This window comes from Miscanthus floridulus, chromosome 6, assembly GCF_019320115.1.
Source record: "Miscanthus floridulus cultivar M001 chromosome 6, ASM1932011v1, whole genome shotgun sequence".
Taxonomy (NCBI): domain Eukaryota; kingdom Viridiplantae; phylum Streptophyta; class Magnoliopsida; order Poales; family Poaceae; genus Miscanthus; species Miscanthus floridulus.
The window spans coordinates 32,955,102-32,964,735 of NC_089585.1; the positions used below are offsets into that span (position 1 = coordinate 32,955,102).

Sequence of the window (9,634 nt, forward strand, 5' to 3'; positions counted from 1 at the left end):
AAATAAATACTATAATCGTGATGTTTTGAACATCAATATTACATAAGTCTTAAAGAAAATTTTGATGAAAACTGAAACATCAGCTTCACGTCTATGATACGCGAAAGATAAGCTGACACTTCTTTAGAAATTAAAATCTATCTTGAATTTCCTTTGTATGTCAATAGTTTGATTGACCATACTGTGCATAGTAAAATATAAAACTACAAAGTACAATAAGTAGCACTATATAAATCGTGTGCATTAGTATTCTTTAACCATCCTGTGCTAGTTTCTATATTTTTAGCAGGACAGAGATTCGCTTGAATTAAAAGAAAAAAAGCGGCTTGTAACACTTGTCACCATGGAAGCCGCGCTAAAGCCTAAAGCCAAGCTGACGAGAATCAGGCCAGCCAGCCGTGCTGGGTGCCTGGGTATAGCCAAACAACACGCCCAGCCCCGCCCGCATACGGCCGCAATCCCGCAGCGCCCCGTGCCTGGGCCCACTGTTATGGGAAGAAGCGCCATCCCGCCCGCCGTGCTCGCCGCCCCCATTCTGAAGCCGTCGCTCTCTCCCGCTCGGTGACTGTGTGCTTCTCGGCTCCTCCACTCCAGCCGCGGTGCCGCTGCGGTGAGTTATCCGCGCCCTCTTCTACCGTCGAATCTGTGTGCTTCTCGGCTCCTCCACTCCGGCCGTTCGTCCGGTGCCGCTGGGCCAATACCTGGCAAACGGTAGACATTTATAATGCGAAATCCTTCAATTCCGTTTTGCTGAAGCTAGAAGGTAGCTTAGCTCTTATGGTGAGTGCTAGTCTGTAGTCTCCCTCGCCCCCCGACGCCAACCCCATCGCCGCGATGTCCAACTCGGCGGTCAACGGGGCCGACAGCGACGCCGACGCCCTGCGGTCCGCGTCCGCCGGTCTTGCGCTATTCCCGTCGCCCTCCCCTTCCCTTCCAATCCTGCAGCTCCTCCCCTTCCCTCTCAATCCTGCAGGCTACAGGCCCTCCGCTTCTCTTTCGATTTTGCAGCTCCAGGCGAACGAGCCTCTAGGCAGCGTGCTTGCCGTTGACCGACGTCGCCGGCGGCATGGACGGCCATGTCCTTGGCGTGCACACTCGATTTCTCCTCTTGTTTTGCTGTGTCCTTTTGACGGGTCAGTTCTGTCGAGACTGAGACCGAAACAGAACTGACCGAGACCGAATGCCCACACATGACCGCCCCACACGGACGTTTTTGGCTTCAATGATCTATATATTCTAACACAAGTACACAACAGCCATCAAATGCTTTCCTATTGTTACGGTAAGTGCGCTTTTAGAGTCCTGTAATCTATTTGTCACACTGTGATTCCCTGAAATGTGAAAAGCGTAGTTATGCATGTCGGGCGATTATCTATGTCTGACCTTGTCATACAATGCTTTCAGTACACATATCTAACAGGGAACCACTTTCAAACCTGAATATGGTGGCGCTGCTGTAGTGGAGTAACATGGCTTCCTGCGCAATGCATACCATTCATCTGTCCGTCATAGGTACTTTTCTCACTCCTTGAGCTTCTAAATGCACCGCATATGCTTCTATTTCCATCTGCTGTTTGACAATAGGATCACCATTTGTAATAATTGCATAAGATTTTAGTAGTTGTTTGTTAAGAAGACATACCTGGGTGTACATAATGAGCTAGATTGTCATAATTTTGATTAGGATTCAAAGCTTGTTTCCTAAATTATTTGGTTTAAAAAGCAGCAATCATGAAAGCAATAAGGATTGCGTGGAATAATAGATTGATTGATTGGAGAGACCTATATATATATATATATATATATATATATATATATATATATATATATATATAGGGGAGAGATGAGATCTCGTGGTTTATAGAAACAGGACCAAACCGAGATCTCATCATATCTCTCTAACCAAATAGAGGACCGACCGGCTATACCAAAGGCCCAGGCCCATATACACACGCATATATACATTTACAGTCTAACACCCTCCCGCAGTCACAGTGTCGTGTTTGCGAACGTTGAGACTGGACCGAAACTCCATGAAGACAGAAGAAGGCAAGCCTTTGGTGAAGATGTCGGCGAACTGGGACGTCGTCAGGACGTGAAGAACGCGGACAACACCAAGAGCCACTCGTTCTCGGACGAAGTGAAGATCGATCTCAATATGCTTGGTACGCTGATGCTAAATGGGGTTGGAAGATATGTAAACTGTACTGATGTTGTCACAATACACCAACGTTGCTTGACGCAGAGGTGTATGTAGCTCGGACAATAGCTGGCGCAACCAGGAAGCCTCTGCAACCGCATTAGCTACAGCACGGTACTCAGCTTCAGCACTGGAGCAGGAGACAGTGTTCTGGCGCTTGGAGGACCAGGAGACTAAGTTGTCATCGAGGAACACAGCGTAGCCCGAGGTTGACTTACGAGTGTCAGGACAACCAGCCCAATCTGCATCTGAGTAGACCACAAGATCAGACTGACTGGAGGCACGGATATGGAGGCCCAAGTCCAAAGTACCACGAACATAGCGAAGAATCCACTTCAGAGCTGCAAGATGAGGTTCCCGCGGGTCGTGCATGTGTAGACACACCTGCTGTACTGCATAAGCAAGATCAGGTCGTGTGAAGGTGAGATACTGCAATGCGCCGGCAAGACTGCGGTAATCTGTAGCATCATAAATAGGATCACCATCGGCAGAGAGCTTCGGGTTGATATCAACTGGAGTGGCACACGGCTTGCAATCGTCCATACCAGCACGTTCCAAGATGTCCAACATGTACTGGTGTTGTGACACGAATAACCTAGAAGCAGTGCGCTGAACTTGCATGCCCAAAAAATGATAAAGTTTGCCTAAATCCTTCATAGAGAACTCACGCTGTAGGGCTGCAATAATGCGATGACGTAAGTCTGGAGAAGAAGCTGTCAGCACAATATCATCCACATACAGCAGAAGATAAGCAGTCTCAGAGCCACGACGATATACAGTAGTAAGGGTCGAAAACCTGGTTTCCTCGACCGGACACAGGCCAGCGTCCGTGTGGTAAACCCCTAGCCACTGTACCCGACCAGTCAATGCGACCGGACGCAGGCAGTCAGCGTCCCGGTGCTATCCTGGAATTCAGCGTCCGGTCACTGGACCGACGCTGAATGAATCTAGCTCTTGTTCTCACTTCTATCTTCTCCCACCGCCTTGCTCTAATGTGCCAACCACCAAGAATTTTGCATCCGGGCGTCAATAGAAAATAGGCATTTCATTCTTTCCCGAAAGCGCCGAATTCCCATCTCAACCCTGCACACACCTTGTGCCCAGTGTTTAGCATATGTTTTCACAAATATTATCAAGGGTGTTAGCACTCCACTAGATTCTAAATGCATATGCAATGAGTTAGAGCATCTAGTGGCACTTTGATAACCGCATTCAGATACGAGTTTCACCCCTCTTAATAGTACGGCTATCAAACCTAAATGTGATCACATTCTCTAAGTGTCTTGATCACCAAAACAAAATAGCTCCTTCAAGTTATACCTTTGCCTTGAGCTTTTTGTTTTTCTCTTTCTTCTCTTCAAGTTTAAGCCCTTGATCATCTCCATGCTATCACCATTGTCATGCTATGATTTTCATTAGCTTCTTCTACTTGAAGTGTGCTACCTATGTCATGATCACTTGATAAACTAGGTTAGCACTTAGGGTTTCATCAATTCACCAAAACCAAACTAGAGCTTTCAGAGTGATGTATCTGTCTTGGCTTCCACAAAACCCAACTGAAGAAGGAAACTGACGAAACGACTGTACCATGCACGTGGTGCCTGTTTGAGTCCATACAGAGAGCGATTCAGACGACACACATAATCTGGGCAAGAGGAGTCATCAAAACCTGAAGGCTGAGCGCAATACACTGTCTCTGAGAGATGCCCATGAAGAAAAGCATTCTTCACATCGAGCTGGTGTACTGGCCACTTGCGAGAAACAGCTAGAGATAGAACTGTCCGGACGGTAGCAGGCTTCACAACAGGGCTGAAAGTTTCATCATAGTCAATGCTAGGGCGCTGAGTAAAGTCACGAAGAACCCAGCGTGCCTTGTAGCGCTCGAGAGAACCATCTGCCTTGAATTTGTGCTTGAAGACCCACTTGCCAGTCACCACATTGGATCTAGATGGGCGTGGTACAAGATCCCAAGTGTGGTTGAAAAGCAGTGCTGAAAACTCGTCCTGCATAGCGGCACGCCAATTTGGATCAGCAAGTGCGGCAAGAAGTCGTTGTTCCCGGTCCTGATCCTAAGGACTCCGTCCTTAATCAGTACCTCGCTACCGCGCTCATCCAGCTGACCAATGCTGATGATGCTTGAACGCAGCTGCGGGATGTAATATACATCCGTTAGCGCGCGGTGCTTCCTGTTCTGGCACCTGAAGATGATGGTGCCGCGCACTTGGATTGCCACCCTTGAGCCATCACTAAACTTCACCGTACCGGTAACATCGTCGTTGAGCTCGGAGAAGGTTTCCTTGGAGCCCGTCATGTGGTTGCTGGCACCAGAGTCCAGATACCAATGCTGCTCCTGGTCGGTGCCCACACGTTCGAGGTAGACTTGGGCGCGCGGTTCGTCGAGGTTGACAGCCTTCAGGGCCTTCCTAGGTCCTTCCACCGTCGTCACCTCTTCCTTCTCCTCGGCCTCGACATCGTGCAGTGCATAGAACGTCGTCATCAGGATTGTGGCCTCATCATCATTAGCTTGCGCTAGATGAGCCTCAGCCTTCTTCTCCTGCTTGCGATTTGGGCACTCCTGTGCTCAATGGTCCGTCTTCCCGCAGCGCCGGCAGACGTTGGGGTCGACTTGCTTCTTCTTCACCAAAGAAGCCTTGCCGCGGCATTTGCCATCACCACCGCGGCTGGAGGAGGCTACCCCGGAGTTCCTCTGAGCAGCCCACTCCTCTATCGGCAGCAGTTTGCCGTTGTCCTTCGTTGTTGTCGCCTGCTCCAGACGCTCGTCCACCGCCCACAGATGGCCTGTCACATCCTCAATGGTGAGGGTGGACAAGTCCAGCATCGTCTCTATGGAGAGAGTGATCTGGATGTACTTTGCCGGCACGGAGTGGAGGTACTTGGAGACCGCCTCCTCTTCGTCGATGGTGACGTCGTGGCTCTTTAGCTTGCTGATGAGCGTCTGCAGGTGGAGGGAGAAGCCCTCCACCGTTTCACCATCCTTGAACTTGAGGTTGACGTACTTCTGCTTCAGAAGCTGGGCCGTCGCCTTCTTTGCACGGTCGGAACCGACGCGCACCGCCACAATAGCCTCCCACGCCTCCTTAGCAGAGCTCTTCGTCCCAACGGCTCCCTGTACTCCACCGGTACAGCGGCGAGGATAGCCTCCAACGCTGACATGTTACCTTCCTCATTGTCGGTGCCCTTGTCAACAAGCATTCCAGAGCCGTCGGGCTTTGAGCTTGACCTTCATGATCACCGATCACTCTCCATAGTTGGTGCGAGTCAGCGTCGGCCAAGTGGTGCCGCTGACCTCCCGCACTGTGTGAACAACAACCTCCGATCGTGGCTGCGCAGCCACAGCAGTGCCACTACTGTCGCCCATCTCCGAACCGTTCGTCATCATCAGCGGTTAGTCCGGCGACGGCGTTTGTACGGCTCTGATACCACTTGTTGACACACAGGATCACCGGCTCAGGTAAGTCGACCACTCACCAGTCTTGCCGAGCACCCACTAGTGTTGCCAGGCACTCATTAGCTATGCCGACCACGCACAAGCGTTGTCCGACCACACACTATGGTTAGAGGTAGAAGAAGGAGAACAGATCATACATACACAGTACAAGCACCAGCGTTTGCCGGAGCCCTGTATAGGAGATGACAAATCTGAACTCCCTTTATTGAGTTGCAGTGGCAAACTATATATACAACTCTACTTATCTAATTCTAGTACAACTGTCATGTTGCAACAGTGACTAGATAACACAGCAAGACTGACTTCTGTCCCTGCATGTGGCTACAGTACGGCAGGTGAGCCGTTCGGCACCTGCCTCTACAGTGCTATAGTACCACAGAAGGGGGCCTTTTCGGCGCCGCCTTCCCTTGTTGTGTATTCACACAAGGAAGCAGTAGATTATCTAACAAAATAGAGAAAAGCTGCAGAAGGAACTGCATCTGTGCCGCTATGCAAGGAAGGGTTCAAATGTGAGATGGAAATTTCTCTTCATTTTGTAATGCTATAACGTGATCCCAAGGCATCTGTTTCCATCATGGTTTCAGTATGCACGTGCAGTAGTAATCAAATAAGATACTTTGATCAATCCTGGTAGCATTTTATCTATAAAAAAAGTACAGTATATTTTTCTGTTCTGCACATATTTATTTCATATTTATGTTTTCTGGATAGTCACTGTCTTACTAAACTCAGATAAGTTACTGGAACTTAGTTTACCAGGTATTAGTAGTACACGATTTGTGAAGATTGCACTTAGGAGGATTGTTTTGCAAACTTGTTCTGTACTGCTAGTACATATTAATCAGTCTGTCCGATTCGTTTCTTATGGTTTGTTTATATTTTTCTGTCCTTGAACTTGAACTACTGCAGCAGGAACCGAAGCTTCTTGACTTCTTTGCTTTGTTTGCCCTTCCTAGTGAACTACAAGCCAAGTCGGACAGGGAGAGATTGGCTTTGCTGATCTGCAGGGAGTCCAGGAGCGCCTTCATTAAGTAATCTCCATGCCAAGGCAAGGTTTCATCCAATCCATCCAACAAGCAAATCAAACAGGTTATGATACATATTACACACTGGGAGTTTCTTTTCATTTGACAATTTGCAATTTGAGCAGGAAATAGTTGTATAGTGTTTTTCATTCGCTGGCAGTAAAGACTAGTTAATCTACATTTTTTTCTATGAACATTTTTTTTTCTACCAGATCGTGCATTACAGGTGACATCCTCCTCGGCAGCAGTGGATCTCCACAGCAACAGTAGCTGAGGCAGTGCCCTCGGCTCGCAGAATCGGTGTTTGGATGTTCAGTTGTAGTGTACATTCAGTTTTATGTGTACTGGCATTTTAGCTTGAACTTCTAGTTGTGCATATGTTTTGTCTGTTACCTTTATTATGCTATTTTCTCAAAAGTATATTAAACTATTCAAAGAAAGAAATAACATATTATTTCTTGCATATTTGGTTTATATATACTGTCCTTGATAAGAAGACTGATTATATATATATTTTCAATAGGATCTATTTACCATTCACCTTTTAGTTTATACATCAGGAGACTGCAATTTTCTATCATTAGGACAATCTTATGATAAACTAAAATTACATGTATAGATAACTTAGTTACTTATAGCTCTAGCTGCCTTTGTAGGTAGTTCAGTCTGATATACACAACTACAGAGCTCACTTTCATTATTGCTATTATGAAACTTTGCTTGCTAATAGACAGAGCTCACTTTCATTATTGCTATTATGTACCCATGGCCCCGTTCATCAGGAGACTTTGCTTGCTAATAGACAGAGCTCACTTTCATTACACAACTACAGAGCTCACTTTCATTATTGCTATTATGTTCGGCTTACCCCATATTCGGCTTGTTCGGCTTCTTTTTTTTAGCCAGAACAGTATTTTTCTCTCACAACAATTCAACCAGAACAGTGTTTTTCAGTCAGTTTCAGTCAAAATTCTGCCAGCCGAACGGGGCCCGCATCACTGTGTTATGCAGAACGTGTCAAAATTCTGTCAAACAGGCTGCTAATATACATGGGAATCTCCTAAACAGACTTCTTGAGGATGAGCTCAAGCTACAACGGTGAACAGATGACATCATCCTCCCCAATTGACCCTGTAAGTGTTCTTCCAGTCTCAGCCTGCTAATTTGAGACCATATATTAGACTCCATACATACTTGAGACCATATATTAGACTCCATACATACTCAGTCGTACTGCTGTTAACACAGGAAGATCATCTGAGTTCTGGGCTGTCTTGCTCTACTACATGTTCAACCCACCAATGCCGTCAGACCTTTACCCGGTGCAATCAAGCTATATCGCGAGTCTGGCGTCCCAATCTAAATCAGAAAATGTGATATCATGGCTCACTTTTGCTGCTACTAGCTATCTCTTGTTTGGCTCACTATGATAAGGGTTCAACATACCTAGTTTATTAGGCATTTGCTACTTTCTGACTATTATTCGCTTTATAGTTCTACGCATTGAACCGATGTGTCTTTCTGTATACATATATAGCCGCACCGAAACTCTTACTGTTAATTATCACCCGTGCTTCATGAATTTCAGCAAACTTACAATCGTTCATTACAATAATTTTCTCATGTAATTAGCACAATCAACTTTACCGTGACCGAGCTGGTTGGAATTATTTGTAGAATCCAATGATTCTAATAGTAAAAAAACCTCATCTAGAGAACGGATGCCTCGATGATTAGCACATCTATCATTACATGGGTCTGGACAGAATTATTTACATAATCAAATGTTAATAATAATAAAAATAGCCTCATCCAGAGATCAACCGTCTCGGTGATTGGTACAACTAACTTTAGTGGGAATGGACCCATACAAAATTATTTATAGAATCAAATGATAGTAATAGTAATTAAAAAACCTTTTTCCAGATATTGGACTCCTTGGTAAATAGCACAACCAACTATGATACCTTTTCCCATATATCTATCGATGAGAACTGGTAGTTGGTATGGAACCTGGAAGTTCGGTATGCATGAGCTAATGTAAATTTGTCATAGTGATATGAGGATGGGAACCACTATATATATGCTCTTCTATTGGTGCTTTTCTGATATTTGTTCTCTGAAGTTGGCTTTCGATGTTGTATTTCTACCAGTGATGATGAGCGCGACGCCGGCGCTAGCTGCACACCTACAATGATCGACGAGTGACCCTAAGATCAATGGGGAGAGCCGCGTGTATCTCTACAACATGACGTTCATATATGCTACTAGGCCCTAAACAAAGAAAGGCCCGCTAAATACATTAGCCTATAGCAACACAAAAAAGGTGGCAATAGTAGCATGATATTGCGTCTATTTATAATTCTAGTTGCAATAAGTACCTAACGATTGCAACGCCACAAAAGATTATTACAACCCAAAAAACCGTGGCAACAGAAACATGCTATTGCATCCATTCAGAATTCTTGTTGCAATAACCACCTAGCAATTGCAACACCACTGAAGATTATTGCAAGCTAGAATAACCATGGCAATAGTTACAAGCAAAAGCAACCAAATCAAATATAGTTGCAATAACACCAGGTAATTGCAACGAAAAACAATACTAATACAACTCCAAAGTGCCATGGCAATAATGCCAACTAATTGCAACACAAATCTAAAATGGTTGCAATAGCACACGCCTATTGCAACGACAAACCACACATATTGCAACGCATTTAGTCCGTTGCTTTATAGTCATATATTGCAACCATTTTACAGAAATGTTGCAATACGACCTCCCTATGACAACCAAATTAGTGGTGTTGCAATCTTGTGGCGTGGCATTAGAGGTGAATCCTTGTAGTGGCTGGAAACAGAAACTATTGGCCTCTGTTCAACATTTTCTCTAATTAAATCCCTGTAATGTATAACATAAAGTGGTAGTAGTAGCTCCAC

At 45.6% G+C, this 9,634-nt stretch overlaps 1 long non-coding RNA gene across 4 annotated transcripts; it reads left to right on the forward strand.

Moving 5' to 3' along the window:
* Positions 1–360: 360 nt before the first annotated feature.
* Positions 361–8,286, forward strand: LOC136458032 (uncharacterized). 4 transcript variants are annotated; one of them, XR_010759867.1, is made up of 4 exons: positions 361–610; positions 1,405–1,512; positions 6,579–7,827; positions 7,943–8,286. It is a non-coding gene; the product is annotated as an uncharacterized lncRNA (long non-coding RNA). The 4 variants fall into 4 exon arrangements; XR_010759869.1 differs by having other exon boundaries at positions 6,582–7,827; XR_010759866.1 differs by having other exon boundaries at positions 364–610; positions 6,626–7,827.
* Positions 8,287–9,634: the final 1,348 nt, after the last annotated feature.